Source organism: Crinia signifera, chromosome 2 (genome assembly GCF_055691185.1).
Source record: "Crinia signifera chromosome 2, ASM5569118v1, whole genome shotgun sequence".
Lineage (NCBI taxonomy): Eukaryota > Metazoa > Chordata > Amphibia > Anura > Myobatrachidae > Crinia > Crinia signifera.
The window spans coordinates 73,268,118-73,289,976 of record NC_139218.1 but is presented as its reverse complement, the minus strand read 5'-3'; the positions used below and the strand labels follow the sequence as shown (position 1 = coordinate 73,289,976).

The following is a 21,859-nucleotide window of genomic DNA, read 5'->3' as shown; positions in this document are numbered from 1 at the left end:
TTCATCTTTGCTCCTTTGGCCATGGCTATCCTATTGTTCTCAGCTGCAATACGTATTGTATTGCAGCTGAGAACAATAGAATAGCCATGGCTAGCCATGGCCAAAGGAGCAAAGATGAAACTTGCTCCTACTGTACCTAACCTGGCTAGCCTTTCTTCATAGTCCAAGGACGCTAAACTCTTAATTTTGTTGCTCTTTTCTGAACCCTTTTCAGTTCCAAGATATCTTTTTAAAAGAGCGGCGCCCAAAATTGAAAAACTGTATTCTTGATGAGGCCAGAAAATGATTTACACTGTTGTCCCTAGCCTCTGTGACACTTTTTTTATGCATGCTAGTACCTTTTTGGCCTTAGCTGCTGCTTATTGACATTGGGGGCTACAGTTAAGCCTAGTGTGATCACACCCCCAAGTCCTACTCCATTACAGATTCTCCTAAGTTTACCCCATTTACTTTATAAGTTGCGCACTGGTTTCTGGTCCCAAAATACATGACCTTACATTTATCTATATTGAACCTCATCTTCTATTTTGCTCGCGCAATCCCCCAGTTTATTTGTCTCTCTCTAAAGAATGGCAACATCTGGATCTGGTTTTATTACCTTGCACATTTTAGTGTAGTCCACAAAAACAGACAATTTGATTAATAAACAATCTCCTAGGTCATTGGTTCCCAACCCTGTTCCTCAAGTACCCCCAACAGTGCACATTTTCCCGGTCTCCATACAGAATCACAATTTACATAATTAGCCCCACCTGTGGATCTTTTAAAATGTGTCTGAATAATGAGTGCACCTGCTGGGTGACCTGGAAAACGTGCACTGTTGGGTGTACTTGAGGACCAGGGTTGGGAACCACTGTCCTAGGTCATTAATAAATATATTAAAGAGAAGTGGTCCCCAACACCAAACCCTAAGGTACACCGCTTAAAACTTTAACCCAATTTGAAAACGATCCGTTGACCACAACTCTGTTCCCTATTCACCAGCCAATTTGTGACCTAAGTATAAATGTTGTATCCTAGATCCAACTCCCCCATTTTGAGCATCAACCTCTTGGAGCAGTACGGACCGCACCCCATAAAATCGCATGCGATTTTTCCGGAGGTGCGATGAGATGGCCTGGGGACATGAGCAGTGAATAAATGAACTTTTAAAAAAAATGGCATGCGATGCGATTTCACTACGCATTTGGCGTAGTGGGCGCCGTGATAATACACAAGTACCGGGAATATAGATAAGCTCCACTGGGGCAGGGACTGATGTGAATGTTCTAATGTAAAGCACTGCAGAATATGTATGCTCTATATAAGAAACTGTTACTAAATAACTAAATAACTTTATCGAAGGCCTTAGCAACATTTAAGTAGACCACATCTACTATGTTGCCATGGTCTAAGTTCCCGCTAACTTCCTCATAGAAGTTAATTAAGTTAGTTTCACTAACTCGCTTACAAAATCCATGCTGGTTCCCACTAATAATCTTATTGCACACCAAGTATTCCTTAATGCAGGGCTGGGCAATTGCGGCCCTCCAGATGTTGATGAACTACACATCCCAGGATGCTTTGCATTAGTTTGCTATGTGGTCATGCTGAAACTGATGCAAGGCATGCTGGGATGTGTAGTTCATCAACATCTGGAGGGCCGCAATTGCCCAGCCCTGCCTTAATGCTATCTCTTAAAATACGCTCCAATAACAAGATACATACTCTTAATGGTGCAAAGGATTCTGTGGGGCATATTTAATTAGCTCCAGGCTTGCGGCAGGAGAATAGACTTGAGCTTTGACCCTTTTTTTTTTGCCAATTTCCTCCTGTGTGAAAACCAATGTCTAATGCAGTGGTAGCCAACTCCAGTCCTCGAGAGCTACCAACAGTTAACATTTTCCAGGTATCCTCACAGAATCACAAGTGAAGTATTTAGCTCCACCTGTGGAATTTTTTGTATATGTGTCAGTCAGTAATGAGTGCACCTGTGTACCTGTGAGGTGATCGGGAAAATGTGAACTGTTGGTAGCTCTCAAGGACTGGAGTTGGCTACCCCTGGTCTGATGCGTCTTAAATCCTAGGTACTGGGCTAAGTGCCTGGAGCTATGCATTGACACTCTGGCTGCGATAAGCGCAAGACCTACTTTCTGTTTGAACCCCAGGAGGTTGCAAACAAAAACCCACAGCAATTGAATAGTGGTCACTGTGACGAGGCTGTCATAAGGCCTGCGGTTAACTGAATATGCCCCTAGACTACATCAGAAAGTGGAGGATATGGCAGTTGTTGGTTAGATATCCTCTCGAGCCCATTTAACAATGATTGCTAATGTGGCACCCAGATCGCATTGCATAATGTAATCATATAGGGTGATCATATCACCCGGCACCACTGGGACAAAGGCTCTCGAAGGAGCCCATCCCTGTGATGTGCTGTGAGGACTGCCAGTGCTTCTGTGTATGTGCGTTTATTTTGAATGCCACGCACAGAGGTAATTTCTGGTGGAGGGTTCTTGGGGAAACCTGCTGGAACTACGTCCCGTGATCTGTAAAAAAAATATTTACTTTGTTTGTGCTGGTGCTCCCACAGGCAGCAGCGTGCGGGTATGATTGTGCACCATCATGCGTATCACGCCTTGCCACAGTTTTGCTATAAGGGAGTATTAAAACTGTGGCAAGGCATGCTGGGATTTGTAGTTTCACAACATCTGGAGAGCCACAGGTTGGCCTGTCCTGCCCTATAGTACCTTAATACAGTGGCGGATTCAGGGGGGGGGGGCACCTGGGCACGTGCCCCCCTGTCATTTATTTTGTAGCTGAGGACCAGGGCTTTCCAACGAGCCCAGCCTCTTGTCTCTAGCCCCCCGGGAACCGGAGATATCGCCTGGCAAACCTGTAACGTTTTTTTCCCATAGGATAATATGGGACCCGTCAATTCCAACCCCCACCCGGTTCCAACGGCTGCCAGTTCCCGCCCTGGCATCACAGAAGCTTCTGGTTGATTTCATTCAATTGCAAATCGCTGGGCCTTCAATATGATACCAGGCTGGTCCAAATCGGTCAATAGGTTCCAGAGATATTGCGTGTAAACCGATTTTTTTATTTTTGAAATGTAATTTCATGGCTGTTCATGTTCTTTGAGGGCAGATTACTCTGGAACCAAACATTGCAGTTTCACTGGACCAAAATCATTCAAAGCCCACTCAAAAGTTCTTCAATATAATACTTGTCTCATGTAAATGGGTCAGTTGGTTCCGAAGATATAGCCGGTTAAATTAGATAACTGGTTAAAGGGGGGAGGGGTGGTTTTCTCTCCCCCTCACACCAGAAAATGCAGGGACTAGGCTGATGTAAAAGGGGCCAACCTGGGAATGCATTCTCTGGTGTGAAAGGGGTATTATTTCAAATAGCCGGGACCTACAGTGCTCTGAATACAGCCAGGCTCTGCCACTGTCAGTGGCTATCACTTCTGCCTGGCGGCGGCTGTCCCCCATTCACCACGAGCATGTATTCCCCCTTGGCAATGAGCATGTAATCCCACATCGCAATGAGCATGGAACCTCTGGCAATGAGCATGGAACCCTTGGCAATGAGCATGTAGAGAAGCAGCACTTATGTAGCATCATTTTTAATAGGCATTATGGTGTTTGGCATAACACATAATTGACATAATGGCGTGTAACTTAACGTGTAATGGACATTATGGTGTAAATGTTTAATGCAAGCCTTTGGTGGACAATGTCCCTGTTTATGAAGTGTATTGTGAATTTTGGCTTAATCTGTGTGACATTATGTGAATTCTGGCTCAATCCATGCGGCATTATGTGAATTTTGTCTCAATCCGTGTGGCATTATGTGAATTTTGGCTCAATCCATGTGGCATTATGGGAATTTTGGCTCAATCCGTGTGGCATTATGGGAATTTTTTCCCAATCTGTGTGGCATTATGGGAATTTTGGCTCAATCCGTGTGGCATTATGTGAATTTTGGCTCAATCCATGTGGCATTATGTGAATTTTGGCTCAATCCGTATGGCATTTTATGCATTTGGCTCATTCCGTGTGGCATTATTTGAATTTTGACACAATCCATTTGGCATTATGTGAATTTTGGCTCAATCCGTGTGTGTTATTATGTAAATTTTGGCTCAATCCGTGTGTGTTATTATGTAAATTTTGGCTCAATCCATGTGGCATTATTTGAATTTTGGCTCAATCCATGTGGCATTATGTCAATTTTGGCTCATTCGATTTGGCATCATGTGTAAGGGGCAAGTATAATGGGGTCTAGTATTTTGTTGCATAATGTGTAGAAGTTGTATATGGTGTTGACACGCCCCCTGTTGAGTGGCCACACACCCTTTTCTGGAGCGCGCCTTTGGCGCGCGCACAACTACATCCTTCACTTTTGTCGCCATGGTGGGCCTGCGTACTTTAAATGCCAGGGCCTATTTTTAATTCCATTCCCATCCTCTCCTCCCGCTCTCTTAGCATGTACACTAGCACCACTAACACCGCCCCTCCCCCACCCAAACCCTTTTTTATCATGGTGCCCCCCCTGTCATTTTATCCTGGATCCGCCCCTGCCTTAATAGTATGTATTTATTCAGTTCCTCACCTAATGGGTTTTCCGCAATCTTGCTCTCGCTTCGGGCTCGGTGGCTCGCTGCGCTCGCCACACTTTCTATTCTCAACTCCACGCCGATGTGGATAGTGGGGGTATGAAAAGGTCGGAGGACGCGGACCGCCGCCCCTCGCGGGCTCGCTGCACTCGCCATGCTTCGGGTTGACGTTGATCGTGGGGTGGCGTTAACAATTGGGGGGGGGGGCATTTCACACTTCAGGGTGGGTATTTGGGGTCTGTGGGCCATTTAACATTGTTCCCTATGTAAAATCGCAGTAATTGCGTCGGTCGCATCGCATGCGATTTTTTGGCCGCATGCAATGCGACCGACGCAATTTTTTTCCTTGCGATGCCTAAGATTAAAATCGTGGGCGCCCTTCTAGGAAACAAGTACCCAATTTTGTGCTATCTATTGTTTTTTTTGTCTTTTGTTCATACTTATTACTAAACATAGTATATTATTTCATCAAACATTTCTAAATATATCTAAAAGTGAAGTGTCACATCGCTGTTAAATATTTATTTACCCAAGTGAGCTTATTTATTATTTATTTTCTCTCTGTTCATACATTATATAGGGCCTTATTCTAGTTCACTCTTTCTGACAAAATCCTTCTTAAGGTGGCCATACACACGCAGATTTATCTTCAGATCTGGCTGGTTGGAACAAAAACATGGTTATGGATGAGAGCACATGACAGTTGTCCATTTGCTTGGAAATGCTGGAAAACTGACAAACTGTCACTCATCCATAACCATGTTTTTGATCCAACCAGCCAGATCTGAAGATAAATCTTACTAGTGTATGGGCACTTTAAGAATGGAATACTATATTTGCTTGACACATTTTTTAGTATTAAATCAATCATATTATCTACCTTATTTCATTTTATCAAGTGAGAGCAGCCTGGAATAAACATAGGGAAAAAAACTATGATAACCCTTTAATGCCAGTAAAGGGTACTTGTGTATTAGCCGGGTGCCCAATTAGCATATGTACGCAGGCGTAGGGTAAGCTACGCTATCTGCGTAGTGAATCCGCGGCAGGCTGGCTCTGTCCCTGGAGTCCATGCCAAGCCTAGTGAGCGCCTCTCACACAGCGCCGGTAATCGCCAGATCCCCTGCAAAGCGTGGTGAGTGGATGCATTACGCGTCCTCCCGACCTGTTCATACCCTCACTATCCACGTCAGCGTCGGGAGGAAGAGTAACGTGTCCCCTCGCGGGGCTCGCTGCACTCGCCATGCTTCGGGCTGGCCTGGATAGTGGGGGTGTTTCAGGAACACATTCACACCTGCCTCCTCCTCTGTCTTTGGCAAGCTGAACATTCTCACAGGTTCTGCAGCCATTACACTGTCACTTCACCTTCAGCTATGACAGGGACACTGACTGTCTGACTACGTGGATTCTGACAGGGACGCTCGCGGGAACACTGCGCTACTTCTGACTGACTACTCTAACTACGCTGGCTCTGACTGACTACGCTAACTACTGTACCATGGCCGCTGGAACACTATGCTGATTCTGACAGCGCCGCTACGCTAACTACGTACCAGACGCCCAGCTAGTACACAAGTACCCAATAAAGCATTGACTATGATTTCTCCATTTCTACCCAGTTTATTAGATTAAGCAGGTTAAGGGTAAAAACCGTAACCGGGCAGTATCCTGGATCACTGGACAGGCGCCATTCATTTATCTGTCATTCCAGAGTTTCTATCTTCTGGTTCGGGGGTTGCCTGTCCAGAGGGGTGTCTCATCCAGTGGGGTTGCCTATGACACATGTCACCAGGGAGAGAATAAAGCCTCCCTGGTTCAGGACTGTAATAAAAACTGGAACGATCCGGAGCATATGGGGAGGCTGTAGTCCCCAATGAAAGCTCTCACAGGAGGAATGATCATAGCATAGACAAGCACAGGGCTGGGCAACACCGGCCCTCCAGATGTTGATGAACTACACATCCCAGCATGGCCACATAGCAAAACTAATGCAAAGCATCCTGGGATGTGTAGTTCACTAACATCTGGAGGGCCGGTGTTGCCCAGCCCTGGACAAGCATTAGGTCTACACTCCAAAGCAGGGGTCAGTCCTTGGGTCCTTGTTTGGCTCGCCTCCTACAGTGTAACCTTCGTAGTGCGCCCACCACGGCTGCCGCATCTGGTACTTTTGGATGGGATGAAAAATACATGGACCTGAGTATACATTGAAATCATCCATTTTGGGTAATTTCTTTTATGGGTAATCTATTCCACCCTGGGTAATCCTACGCAGAGCGCCTAAAATAACTGCCGCACCTGGTACTTTGTCAGGGTGGAGTATACAACCCATGGAAGTTATTATCCAAAATGCTGCACCAATCCTGCATTGTGCTTACTGTGTGCTCAAGGGTTTCTTTTGTCTGTTACTGTACCACCAACATCCTCTGTATTATGTTTTTTAATGTCTGTAATGCGCCTTGAGTCCGGTTGGAGAAAGTGCGCTATATAAATTAAACTTACTTACTAGGTTGACATGAGGTTAGGTTGACAGGGTGAATATGTCAACATGTGGAAGGTTGACATGGGATTATTCAATTTTTACCCGAATGTCAACACAGTTGACCTGGACAAGGTTGCAATATAACACTGGATCAAAGGACAAATCCAGGAGCGCCCACCCCACCCCTCTATAATGTTAACTAATTATATATAATCTCCTCATCCCTTATATAATCTATTTAATGATTCTTCCCCTCGACTCTCACCCCTTTATATAATATCATTCATAATCCTCTCACCTCCACCCCTTATATATTTTCTGATACCCCACTTCATGCCATCCCTTATATGTTTTTCTCTCATCCCTATTTAATGATATTGTAATGGACATGAATCTAGATATTTTCATGTTCATGATGGCCTCGGTATCTAGAGATCAGTCTAATTTGAATGCTTTTAGTCACTCAACTCAATCAGTTTTATCGATGTTCATTCTTTTATAACATTTTTATTAAGACATTTCAAATAATTACAATTCCATAACAAAAAAGAGAATCCTATTCTGGAGCATCAGATTTTTTTGTTTGCTAATATGCTATTGGAGAAATTCAATTACGTGCCGGACAATCAAAAAACCGTAACTTTTTAACATTTGTAGGCCGAGGTATTCAGTTGACTGTCAAAAAATCCGGCACGGTCGTAAAACATGTTAATCTGCGAATGCTTGCCTGTCCTCGTGTTTTTGTCAACAAAAATGAAAGTGAAACTACAGTGGCAAGACATGCTTCAAAAACAGCCACAGTTGAATACTAAAGTCTGTTTTTTTAGGCTAGCTGGAAAGGCAAAGGGGAAGGAGGAGTTGAGAAGGGTAAAGATACAGAAATTCTCACAAACACAAAGCTTCCAACATGACCCTCTACAGCAGTGGTTCTCAACCTTGGTTTTCAGGACCCCCAACAGTTCACGTTTTCCAGGTCACCACACAGAATCACAGGTGCACTCATTATTCACTGACACATTTTAAAAGATCACAGGAGGGGATAATTACTTCACTTGTGATTCTGTGTGGAGACCTGGAAAACATGCACTGTTGGGGGGTCCTGAGGACCGTGTTTGAGAACCACTGCTCTACAGGATGGAGAAAATGTTCTGTTCTTCCTTCTTAATCTTTGATCATCATCACCTGTGTTGAAACACCTTTCTCATCAGTTAACTAGTTAAACACAGGTGATGGCAATCATAAATAAGTCCAGAAACAGAACATTTTGTCACTCCTGGAATGAGCCATGTTGGGAGGTATGCAAAACTCAACGATATTACGTATTGTTAAAGTCGAGTTGCACACACGCCATTTTAGAATAGTATGGCCGCCATTTTGGTTCGCAGAGTTGCGCAAATAAAGTTTCCATTTCCGAGTCTGTGTGACAAAGTGGACCAGAAGCGTAGCCATACTATTACACATAAATTCATAAGAACATACTGACACTAAATAAAATATAGTTAAAGGTTTAGAACATCACACATCGCTTAGTTAGCATTTGCATACATCTGTCTGTATAGTGTTTAGTACCGTTCCGTTCCGTTTCTTATGCGCAGAATTCCGGTCATTGCGAATATTTCGCAATACACACGGCCCGATAGTTATGGACATAATCCATATTCCCAAGACAGTTTCTGTTGAAAAGCATATAACCAAGGAATCCAGATATAACCGGTTTCTATTGCTATTTACAACCCCTGACGACGATACCAACAAACAAAGAACACCAAGGTTCCCCTTCCCCCTTCACCTTTGCCCCAATCACAGAGGACTTGACATACGAACCCTGACCAATAGGAATGGCCTTTGACCTCCCCCTCCTGACCCTATAAGATAGGTGACCCAGAGCGGCCTCGGTCACTTCGGCACATCTTCCTTTCCCTGACCTTCGACCGGGCTATAGTTCAACCCTGAACGATAGCGAGCTCTGACCGGACTGCGCTGCGCATATTTGATGAGGAGACGGTAAACGGTTGCATTCACGGTATTTATTCTCATTGTATTGTTGGCTGATTGTATCCTGTATCTGTTTTCTTCCCCTAGTAGAGCCTGATTATTGTATACATTGTTAGTCTATTGTATTACCTGTTATACCTGTATTTTCTATTTCTGTAACCCCCTTTTGTCCATTAGGGACTTAAATATATCTTTTTACGGAGTTCCTATCTCCTTACTTTAATACTGTGGTTGTGTCTGTTTATTCGCATATAGCGATAAGGTATATTACGGACACTGTCCTCAAAGGTATATTCGCAGATTAGAGACAAAGTACTGCGAAGGGATCTCTTATTAAGGTATTGTTTCTTTGGTGTATAATACACAATAAAGGTACGCTACGCTGCACTACGTTTTGTTCGCACGTAGCTAGGTATAAAGGGTACGCAGGTTACGGACATATTACGTAAACTGCGCTTTTTCACTTATTGTTTCTCTGGTCATATTTAATCGCCATTAACAATTGAGGGCTCGTCCGTCCGTTTCACATTCTGGAGCTCAGTACCAGGCGCGCGGCTTGACCTATACCAGCAAAAGGGTGGAAGTATTTATTATCCATTGCTGGATAGGCCAGGTCCGCGGCGGTGCGGGGTTCAAGAAGTGCTAGCGTTGAACCCGAAGTACAATAAGTGAAACATTAAGCCACGTGTTTTAAAGCATATATTAAGTGTTTAGTAAACTGTACTTCTGCCTGCCACAAGTAGTTTTACGGGGTATAGTGTCTTGGGTTGCTTGTTTATTACAGTATATGTGCCACGTGCGATAAATTTAGCACACGTGGAGACAAAGGACTGTGTTTTATTATAGTACATAGAGGATCCCCTCTGTGCAAAACTATAACTCTTAGTGTTAGTTACTGCAGGGCCAGGGACTCCGCCACGTGGCGATAAGTTCTGGGCCTTTTACAGTAACGTAAAGTGTCTATTGTGTATTACGCAAGGTGCGCGCGCACGTGCCCATATCGGGAAATTTTCGCATCTTTGTATGTGATTTACGGATTAGGTGCGGGATTTATTTCGCATCTTGATACGTAACTTTCGGACGAAGTTAAGGGATTTATTCCACATTTAGGCGCAATTACTGCGTATAGCGAAACTCGAGCGCAACCTTGCAAATACACTATAGAACACGTGGGTGGCCGATTCATCGGCGGCCTGTGAACAACGCACGTACACACGTGGCTGTTCATTGGCACTGCACATGCAGCACACATAGGAACTCAAAGGTGAACAGTATTAAACCACTAGCTTTATTTAAACAGTATAGTAATATACTGTGGATAAAGCGGTGATTAATAAAAGAAAATACATTCTTTTTTTCTGTTTGTTCATTTTCCAAAAACAAGCAACTCAAGCATTATTTTAATAGATTCCTATAGCCTTTTATAAGGGATTTATACCTGCATAAGTATCTAGTGAAAAGCTACCAGCCTGGGAAGATTTTCTGTACAGAAATATTTCAAGTTTTAAGCATAAGACCAAGGTGTAACTAGCGCCCAGTGTGAAACAAAACTGAGGCGAACGGGTGTGTGACGGCACGACTCAAGCGCAGTGTAGTCCAGTGTAGGACAGTCCAGGTAGGACAGGGTGCACGTGACGACGTGCCCATAGGAACTGCCCCTCCAGTGGAACTACCTATTTTGATCCACTAGGAGGGTACAAGAAGCTAAATCGGAACCCAGTGATCCGATTAGCTGATTTAGAAAAACCAGTTTTTGGGGGTACAGGAAAACAAGTTTGTTGTGCCCTGGAAAAATTAGGCCGCACCTTGCAAGTTGGCTAGAAGTTCGCTGCTAGTTGAAAGACTTGGTGATTGAGTATCATACCTCGTAGCCTTCGCACCCGCTTGATTGTGGGACTGTTCTAGGACGCTGAGAAGTGAGTGTTTTGGGGAGCTCTCAACTTAAACAACCCACCGGTATCTACTAGCTGTGAACGTCTATTCCTGTAATTATGGGTAATAACGGGTCACACAGTGATAACGTGTCAGTTAGGGAGGAAGCGAGTCGACCCAAAGGATCGGCGGCTTTCATAATGTGCTGTAAGCACGGTGAACGAGCAGTTGTTTACCAAAAGAAATGGAGAAAAATGACACAAGGCAGCAAGTTAGAATTTCCCAGTGTTGGTAGCTTTGATCCAGAAATCTTATCGGCAGTAAAAGATGAAATATGTCTACTCTCCAGTCGTAAGAAGAGAGTAAAGCACATAGAAATTCTTAAATTGTGGCAGAAGGAAGGAAAGGAACAATGGGGAATCAGAGGTCTGGCGATACCAGATACAATCAGCCACAATAAAAATGCAACCGCTGCCGCAATAGAATCAGCTCCCCCACCCCCATATGTGCCGAAGGGGTTAATAACAAATAAGCAAGACATGAGTAATAACGTAACAGTTGCTAACTTGTATCCTGTCTTATCCCCTTATAAGGAAACCCGAGAGGAAAATGAGCAGCTGTTGGCACTGGCCGTCTCCCATGCAATTAACATGATTGAAGGAAAGGCTGAATCAGCAAAACCTGCTGCTGGGGCCCCAGCACAGGGAGAGGAGACGGCTGATGCCAACAGCATAGTCATGGACTCAGGTAAGATAGCACCACACAGCACAGACACAGACGACTCCAAACCAGGTCCCAGTAATGCGGAGGTGGTACAAACATACCCTGTACGCACACTGGAGGTTCCCTATGGTAAGGCAGACAGAGAGGGTGTGATACCTACCAGAAAGATGACCATGCTAAACCCATGGACACGGTTAGAGCTGCGGTCCATCATTACAGATTTCCCTGATCCTAGGAAAGATCTGGCATTGTGCCGGAAATTTGTAAGGGATCTGGGAAACTCTGATGAGCCCACCAAGAAGGATTGGAGAATCATGTTGAGGGCCTGTCTCCCTACTCACATAGACATCCCGAAATTCATTCAGGATAGTGGATTGAAAGTGGACAAGGAGATAAATGATGAGATCAACCAGGAAAATATACGCCTAATCAACTTACAATTGGGAGTATATTTTCCTGCGGCAGTGGAATATAGCAAAATTTTCACCATCAAACAAAAGGATGGTGAATCTGCTGCTGATTATTTCGCTAAGGCCTTGCTGGCGGTATCAAAATACACTGGTGTCTCCAAGCCTAAGGACGACCCCCACCTGAGGGAGATGATTGTCTCTGTGCTGGTGGAAGGGCTTAAAGACAACCTGAGAGCCGGAGTCCAAACCTCTTTCCCAAATTGGCGTGGAATGACAGTGGATGCCCTACGGGAGTCTGCTGTGGACCACGACCGTAACATTAAGAAGCACAGAGAACTGCAAACTGATAAACTGATGATGGTTAGCATCCAAGCTCTTACCTATGCCCCAAATAAAGCGGCATACCAACGAAACACCAGGGACACAGGTAGAAAGCAAATTATTTGCTACAACTGCAATAGGGAAGGACACTACTCAGCACAATGTAAGTCAGGAAACCCTAGGAGTTACAAAACACATAGGCGAGAATGGGAATCTCACCAAGGTGAGACACGGAGATACCCAGCCCCTAGACAATGGGAGGAGACAGACAGGTCACGCAACATGCCTCCTCCCCATTTGATGGATGACACTGTACTAAGGGCAACCCAGGTAAGACAATAGGAAACAGGTCATACCTGTATCCTACAGCCAGTTAGACTAACACAACACCTTAGAGAGGAACCTCAGGTGAAGGTTGATATAGCTGGAGTAAGGCAAACCTTCTTGGTTGATACAGGGGCGGCCAGATCTGTTCTCAACACTCCTCTTCACTTGGGTTTCACCGACCAATCAGTAGCAGCAATTGGGGTAACAGGAAAAATACAACATTACCCACTGACGAAACCAGCAGAGGTTACAATCGGGCCTCTGCATACCAAACATTCTTTTCTGTTGGCTGCAGCGGCCCCGACTAACCTCCTGGGTAGAGATTTACTATGTAAAATGGGATGTGTCATCTATTGCACCCCCGATGGGGTATTCCTGGACACTCCTAGAAATCTTACACAAGAAGTGCAAGATATGCTGGACAGTCCTCAGAGGCTAATGTTGTATTCCACTGTTATAGAGTCAAATCCATCTAGGGTAGCTGAAATTACAGCACAAATACCGAGTTCCCTTTGGACTAAAGATGGCCAGGATGCTGGGCTGATGGCAAATGTAGCTCCAGTAGAGATCCGTTTAAAAGAAGGCAGGATAGCCCCAAAAATACCGCAATACCCTTTAAAACCTGAAGTTGAGCTAGGAGTATACCCTGTGATCCAGCGATTGATCCAACAGGAAATCCTAGTTAGAACTTCCAGCACGGCCAATAGTCCCATCTTTCCTGTGAAAAAGAGCGGGGGGAGGGGCTACAGACTAGTGCAGGATTTAAGAGGGGTAAACAAGGTAGTTGAGAGCCAATTCCCCTTAGTGCCAAACCCAGCTGTCATCCTAATGCAAATCCCACCTCACTGTACCCATTTCACAGTCATTGACTTGTGTTCTGCGTTTTTCTCTGTCCCTTTACACCCTGACAGCCAGTATCTGTTCGCCTTTACCTACAGAGAAGTACAGTATACCTGGACACGACTCCCCCAGGGATTCATAGACAGCCCCAGCAACTTCTCCCAGGCCTTGCATGATTGTTTACAATCCTTTCAACCAATGAGTGGTTCGATACTAATACAATATGTCGATGACTTATTGTTGTGTTCTGAGTCACTGGAGTCATCAGTGGATGACACTAGACAGCTACTGATGCATCTCTCAGAGACAGGACATAAAGTATCGAAGGATAAACTACAATTATGCCAGACCAGGGTTAAGTATCTGGGCCACTGCCTTACCCAAGGGCTGAGACATCTCACCGACGACCGAATCCAAGCGATTCGAAACATGGTACTGCCACAGACCCAGCACCAGATCCGTACGTTCCTAGGCATGTGTGGATACTGTCGCAATTGGATCCCAGGATTCTCTATTCTGGCATTACCACTACAAGAGATGGTTTCCTCAACTAAGCCAGACCGGGTTTCTCATACTGAGGAATCTGAGCTGGCTTTCGAGGAACTAAAGGTGAGCCTAACAAAGGCCCCAGCACTGGGAATGCCAGATTATGGGAAACCCTTTGAACTGTACGGAACGGAATCAGTTGGGTGTGCGGCAGGAGTACTTGTCCAAAAACATGGTGATGCCAACCGACCAGTAGCGTACTACAGTGGCCAGCTGGACACAGTAGCACGCTCACTCCCAACTTGCCTACGAAGTGTGGCCGCAATAGCACAACTAGTAAGCAAGAGTGAGGACGTGGTGTTGGGACACGATTTAACTGTTCATGCTCCCCATGCTGTCTCTGCCCTCCTAAATTCTGCCCAAACACGTCATGTGTCCTCAGCACGGTTCACCAAGTGGGAACTGGCGCTGATGGCCCCAGTAAATATTACCATCAAAAGGTGCAACACACTAAACCCAGCCACATTCCTTCCTCATGTGCCCTCCAAGGCACAAAGGGTGGAGGGTGATGGGAATGTTGCTGAAAATAGTAAAGCAGAGTTTAGTGAGGGTGAGGACAAGCACGATTGCATGACCTACCTGAATCAGACCTTTACAGCACGTCCTGACATAAGCGACAGCCCATTAAGTGAGGTAGACATAACCTTATTCACTGATGGTAGCTGTCATAGACAGACGGAGACGGGAGAGCTGTGCACAGGCTACGCGGTAGTAGATGGAGAAGGTATTGTGGAAGCTGAACCCTTGGGACCACCTCACTCAGCACAAGTAGCGGAACTGGTGGCACTGACCAGAGCATGTGAACTGGCCAAAGGAAAATCAGTTAACATATATACCGACTCCAGATATGCTTTCGGAGTAGTGCATGATTTTGGAGCACTATGGCGCCTCCGAAATTTCATGACGGCGGCTGGCACACCAGTGGCGCATGCGACATACATTAGGAGACTTCTGGGAGCTATCCAGCTTCCAGACAGAGTGGCTGTTATCAAGTGCAAAGCTCATACATCAGAGAAGGACCCGGTGTCACTTGGTAACAGCCGCGCTGATGAGGCAGCGAAATGGGCCGCATGCCCTGTAAATATTTTCACCCATCCTACAAACCTTTGTACTCTGAACATGGTATCCACATCCAAACTAATAGACATGCAGAATTTGTGTTCCCCACAGGAAAGAGCAGTATGGAAGTCGAAGGGATGTGGCCAAGAGTCCACCGGACTTTGGAGAGATGGACACGGGAAACCAGTGGCCCCCAGGGTGTACCTTCCTAGTCTAGCCGAGGCGGCCCATGGGCTGACACATCTTGGGAAGGAAGGTATGTGCAAGCTGGTAAAGGCCTACTGGTGTGCACCAGGGTTCGCTTCTCAAGCAGGTAGAGTGGCAATGTCATGCCTCACCTGTTTGAGGAAGAACGTTGGAAAAGCCATCCCAACAGAGCCATCCCACATCCCTCCTACAGAAGGCCCTTTCCAGGTAATACAAATCGACTTCATACAGTTACCACCCTGTAGAAATTTGAAATATGTATTAGTGTGTGTTGACATGTTTTCCAGCTGGGTGGAGGCTTTCCCCGCTGCCTCCAACACTGCTACCTTTACAGCAAAGAAAATATGTCAGGAGTTTGTCTGTAGATATGGTATCCCAAAGGTCATTGAGAGTGACAGAGGCACTCATTTCACAGGAGAAGTCTTCCAAATCATGTGTAAACTCCTGGGGATTAATAGTAAACTTCATACGTATCGTCCCCAGGCGAGCGCCAAAGTTGAGAGAATGAATGGTACTATTAAGAACAAATTGGGTAAAGTTATGGCTGAAACAGGGTTGTTATGGCCAGAGGCACTGCCTATTGTGCTGTATAGCATTAGGACCACTCCCAGGGCTCCGCTCAACTTGTCCCCCTTCGAGATATTGTTTGGTCGGCAGCCACACGTCATGATAGACCCACAGGATGATCTCAAATGTAACAATGAGCTAACTGTACAGTATATCCTAAAGCTAAACAAACAGCTAAGGAAACAACAAAAGGAGCTGAATTTACTGAACCCTGATATGCCTACCGAGAATTGTCATAATCTTAAACCAGGAGACTTTGTTATGATCCGAAATTTTTTACGCTCAGGTTGTTTGATAGACCGTTGGGAAGGACCGTACCAAGTTTTGTTGACCAGCACTACATCAATTAAAGTCGCAGAGAGAGAGACTTGGATACATTCGTCCCACTGCAAGAAAGCCAGTAACCCAGAGTTCCCGAGTGCAGAGAGCGAAAGAGAAGAAGTGTCGCTAGAAGCATTGTTCCGGGAAGACTGAAAGGCAGCCAAGGTCGAGCAACCTGAGCGAGAAAAGGTCCAAGAGCAGAGCAAATAAAAGTATCCTGGTAGAGATGATGGAAGGACTCCAAGCAACAGGTTCACAGTTGTACATCTATTTCTTTGTTTTCTTCCTGTTTCCTCTTCCTCATTCAAGGATACTCGGTGGCTGCCACATTCTAGAGCGATCGGAGCGGAGTTCTGACAGTGTAATAATGGACCCAGATATGGGTGAAGTAGAATCCCTAAATCAGCTTAATACTTTACCCATAACAGGAGAAGGTAAAAGGTATGAGGAAAACGTAGTTCAAGGGCTATGTGATGGGTTATTGTCTGGTGAGTACTGTGTCTGTAGATATTGTCAACCGAAGAAGAATGCATCCAGCGATGTCAGTCGACAAGTAAGGCAACTACAGGCCGACATCCCTTGAGTGATTACCACTCACTAGTGGGTAAGGTCTTAAACCAAACAGAATGCTGGGTGTGTTCGCAAGTGCTACATAAAAGTAGTGTAGGCCTAGTCCCATACCCGCTTAATATTCCAGAGATAAGCGTATTAAATAAAGGTAGGCCACTGGATAAGAGATACCTGTATACCAGGTCCCCTAGTCTTAGATTACACCCATACCAAGTGGATAAGTCCCTGGTATGTATGAACTTCTCGAGTTTCAGAACGATTGGTACTTGGGAAGTGACATGGCACAACCAGACAATAACTTGCTCCCAGCGTCCAGATGGAGAGCCTATTGATAAAGAATTACTGTTAAAGATCCGCACCAGTGGGAGACATTATAAATATGTCTACACGGTGAAGAAGAGTAAAATGATGGCCGGCAGAGTATCAGCCGGCTACTGTAATATGACCCTACAGCCAGAAACCTGTGAGGAACAAGTCAGGGAGCAGGGGACAGGAATGTTCGGTACTCTTTACCTAGCACGGCGCCCATCGCGACCATCGCGACCATCGCATGCACTAAAAAACGGGTGCGATGCGATGCCCGCGATGGCCGCGATTTCCCATAGGGACCAATGTTAAAAATCAGATTGGTCGCGATTTTAGTGTTAAAAGTCAGATTGGTCGCGATTTTTACATAGGAATCAATGTTAAATGGGCCACAGAGCCCTAATAGTCCCCCTGAAGTGTGAAATGGCCCCCACAATTTTTAACGCCACCCCACGATCAACGTGAACCCGAAGCGTGGCGAGCGCAGCGAGCCCGCGAGGGGCGGCGGTACGCGTCCTCCGACCTTTTCATACCCCCACTATCCACGTCGGCGTGGAGTTGAGAATAGAATAGTGTGGCGAGCGCAGCGAGCCACCGAGCCCGAAGCGTGGCGAGCGGACGCGGATACCTTCACAGGTAAACGCGTCCCCTCGCGGGCTTCACAGGTGTCCGCGTCGCCACTGACACCTGTGCAGCACGTGAGGGGACGCGTATAACTGTGAAGGTATCCGCGTCCCCTCGCGGGGCTCGCTGCGCTCGTCACGCTTCGGGCTCGGTGGCTCGCTGCGCTCGCCACACTATTCTATTCTCAACTCCACGCCGACGTGGATAGTGGGGGTATGAAAAGGTCGGAGGACGCGTACCGCCGCCCCTCGCGGGCTCGCTGCGCTCGCCACGCTTCGGGTTCACGTTGATCGTGGGGTGGCGTTAAAAATTGTGGGGGCCATTTCACACTTCAGGGGGACTATTAGGGCTCTGTGGCCCATTTAACATTGTTTCCTATGTAAAAATCGCGGGCATTGAGCCAATTAACGCTAAAATCGCGACCAATCTGACTTTTAACATTGATCCCTATGGGAAAATCGCGGGCATCGCGTCGCACCCGTTTTTGATTTACCCGCGATGCCCGCGATGCCCGTGATTTTTTACCCCCGACGCCCGCGATTGTAATCGCGGGCGCCGTGCTAGGTAAAGAGTACCGAATGTTCTTATGGATAATGTGTGATAAAATCATGAAATACTCTGTCCCTTATTTCCTCCCTGACGACGTTTATTATATTTGTGGTAGAAGGGCGTACAAATGGCTCTCCATGAACTACGTTGGAATTTGTTATTTAGGTAGAGTATTACCTGAAGTGATGACCCTCACACATGAGAAGATGGTAAGCATACACAGAGGTATACCTCCTCCTTACACTCATACCCACTATGATCAAATCCATAAAAGGGATTTGACAATCAAGAAAGAACCCCTAGCTTCTGAAATGATACACGAGTCATTCGGTATCCAACTCCTCATTGCTTTAGATATCACCCATACCGCCAGAGGAGTCATAAATTTTAAGTATATACAAGCATTAGCCAGCTTGGTAGATAACATCACTGAGATTTATGATGACACTTTTAGATACACTGGGAAGGAGTTGCAAGCGTATAAAAGAGAGCTAGTCCAACATCGGATGGTGTTGAACTATCTGACAGCTATGACAGGAGGATATTGTGTCACCCTCTCTACACAGTTTGGGGTGAAATGTTGTACATATATCACCAACAATACTGAAGACCCAGAAGAAATTATCGATCATCGGATGGATGAGATTCTTCAGCTTAAATGGGAATTTAGAAGGGAACACAATATCAGCCTGGCAGAAATAGGTAACAAAGTTAGCGAATGGACCTCCTGGTTGAATCCCATGCACTGGTTCTCTGGTTTAGGAGAATGGGCTCAGGGAATCATAGCTAACATAGGAAAACTCCTTCTCTGAATCGGTGGTGCCATCATAGTCTTTGTGCTACTGTTCAAATGTTTAAAGGTAGTGACCCGGGGAAAGACAAAACGTACAGAAATCATGAGTGTAAGAACGAGAGATGCAGAGGAAGACCAGGGTTTGGTATATGACCCTAGAATCGAAACCACCTCCCTTTAAAGAAACCATATTTGTGAATGTGTATATGTTGTAATCTCCCTTGTTTTTATTTTTATCCCAAAAATTGTACATTATCCTTCGTCACCCTGAGTAGATTGTTCGATAAATGCGGCCCATCGTTTATCCATGATCCTGGATCGGCCAAAGAGCAGATGGTTTACTCCCCTTATATGTTCAATTCATGGATCCCAATTTCTCTGTTAGGATTATGAATTTCTGTATTGTAATGTAAAATGTTTGTATTGTAACAGTTTTATATTTACTGTTAAAGGGTGGACTGTTAAAGTCGAGTTGCACACACGCCATTTTAGAATAGTATGGCCGCCATTTTGGTTCGCAGAGTTGCGCAAATAAAGTTTCCATACCCGAGTCTGTGTGACAAAGTGGACCAGAAGCGTAGCCATACTATTACACATAAATTCATAAGAACATACTGACACTAAATAAAATATAGTTAAAGGTTTAGAACATCACACATCGCTTAGTTAGCATTTGCATACATCTGTCTGTATAGTGTTTAGTACCGTTCCGTTCCTTATGCGCAGAATTCCGGTCATTGCGAATATTTCGCAATACACACGGCCCGATAGTTATGGACATAATCCATATTCCCAAGACAGTTTCTGTTGAAAAGCATATAACCAAGGAATCCAGATATAACCGGTTTCTATTGCTATTTACAACCCCTGACGACGATACCAACAAACAAAGAACACCAAGGTTCCCCTTCCCCCTTCACCTTTGCCCCAATCACAGAGGACTTGACATACGAACCCTGACCAATAGGAATGGCCTTTGACCTCCCCCTCCTGACCCTATAAGATAGGTGACCCAGAGCGGCCTCGGTCACTTCGGCACATCTTCCTTTCCCTGACCTTCGACCGGGCTATAGTTCAACCCTGAACGATAGCGAGCTCTGACCGGACTGCGCTGCGCATATTTGATGAGGAGACGGTAAACGGTTGCATTCACGGTATTTATTCTCATTGTATTGTTGGCTGATTGTATCCTGTATCTGTTTTCTTCCCCTAGTAGAGCCTGATTATTGTATACATTGTTAGTCTATTGTATTACCTGTTATACCTGTATTTTCTATTTCTGTAACCCCCTTTTGTCCATTAGGGACTTAAATATATCTTTTTACGGAGTTCCTATCTCCTTACTTTAATACTGTGGTTGTGTCTGTTTATTCGCATATAGCGATAAGGTATATTACGGACACTGTCCTCAAAGGTATATTCGCAGATTAGAGACAAAGTACTGCGAAGGGATCTCTTATTAAGGTATTGTTTCTTTGGTGTATAATACACAATAAAGGTACGCTACGCTGCACTACGTTTTGTTCGCACGTAGCTAGGTATAAAGGGTACGCAGGTTACGGACATATTACGTAAACTGCGCTTTTTCACTTATTGTTTCTCTGGTCATATTTAATCGCCATTAACAGTATATTAATATATGTGGAGTGTTAACACGTACCTTGCAGTGCATAACTTATTCTTAGCTTTCATGGTGGTCAAAGATGTAAAACTATAGCCCCGTACACATGGGAGGTGATTCTGGTTGGCTCGCTTGGCTCAGCGAGCCAACTAATGCTGCCATGCCGGGTGAGCGAATGCCCACCCCCTGCAGAGGGCCACACATACCGGACGCTTTGTAAATGGATGTTTTGCATATACATCCATTTGCAGGGTGACGTACAGGGCCAAAATCATTTGATGGTCTCCAACCATCGAATGATTTTTACCCTGTTCGCAAAGCTAAGCCAGTCCTGACTGACCTAGAATGCGGCATCTGGGTCCGAGAACGGGGCGGGCGACTGACATTCTGGTGACATCAGCCATCCGCCCCCGGAAAGCATGTGCCCGTTTGTGTTCGCATGGGGACGCCCAGTGTTTTCCTGGGTGCACCAAGTGTTTTTGGGCGCACCCACCACATGAAAACGCACCCGTGCGAATGCCATGGCGACTATACAAGTCGCCGAAGGTGTCCGCACAGCAGCCCTGCATATGCGCAGAGCAGAAACATCGTTCCCCATTGCGATTTTGCAGGGGACTGTACAGACCAGAATGACCCCATGGTGTGATTCATTTTATATTCAATCCCGATTCAATCAGGATCGAATCTGAATAAAATTGCACGGTGCTGTGTACACGTTGGATTTAGACTATATCAGGCATGTCCAAACTATGGTTCTCCAGTAAAAACTACACATCCCAGCATGCCTTGATATAGTTTTAGCATTCCCAAATAGCAAAACTGTGGCAAGGCATGATGGGACTTGTAGTTTCACAACAGCTGGAGGGCCATAGTTTGGACATGCCTGGACTATATAGTACAGATCGGTACTATATAGTCTTGCATGCACAGTCTATTTTTCCCGCGCATCGGGATGAATGTGGCTGCAAACAGTTTGATTTCATTTCTATTTTGATTGTATAAGCAAAATCACATAGAAATTAGCAGCATATTCTGTTGTGCTTTACTATAGGATAAGATAGACAAACATAGACAATTGCATTTACCAATATCTCTTTAAACACAGGTCAGTCCACACAGTCTCGAG

General features: G+C 45.3%; 1 protein-coding gene across 2 annotated transcripts in view; it reads left to right on the top strand.

Annotated features, from left to right (window-relative positions):
- ZSWIM7 (zinc finger SWIM-type containing 7) overlaps positions 1-21,859 on the top strand; it is a 184,796-nt gene that overhangs the window by 48,806 nt on the left and 114,131 nt on the right. The window lies entirely within an intron of this gene.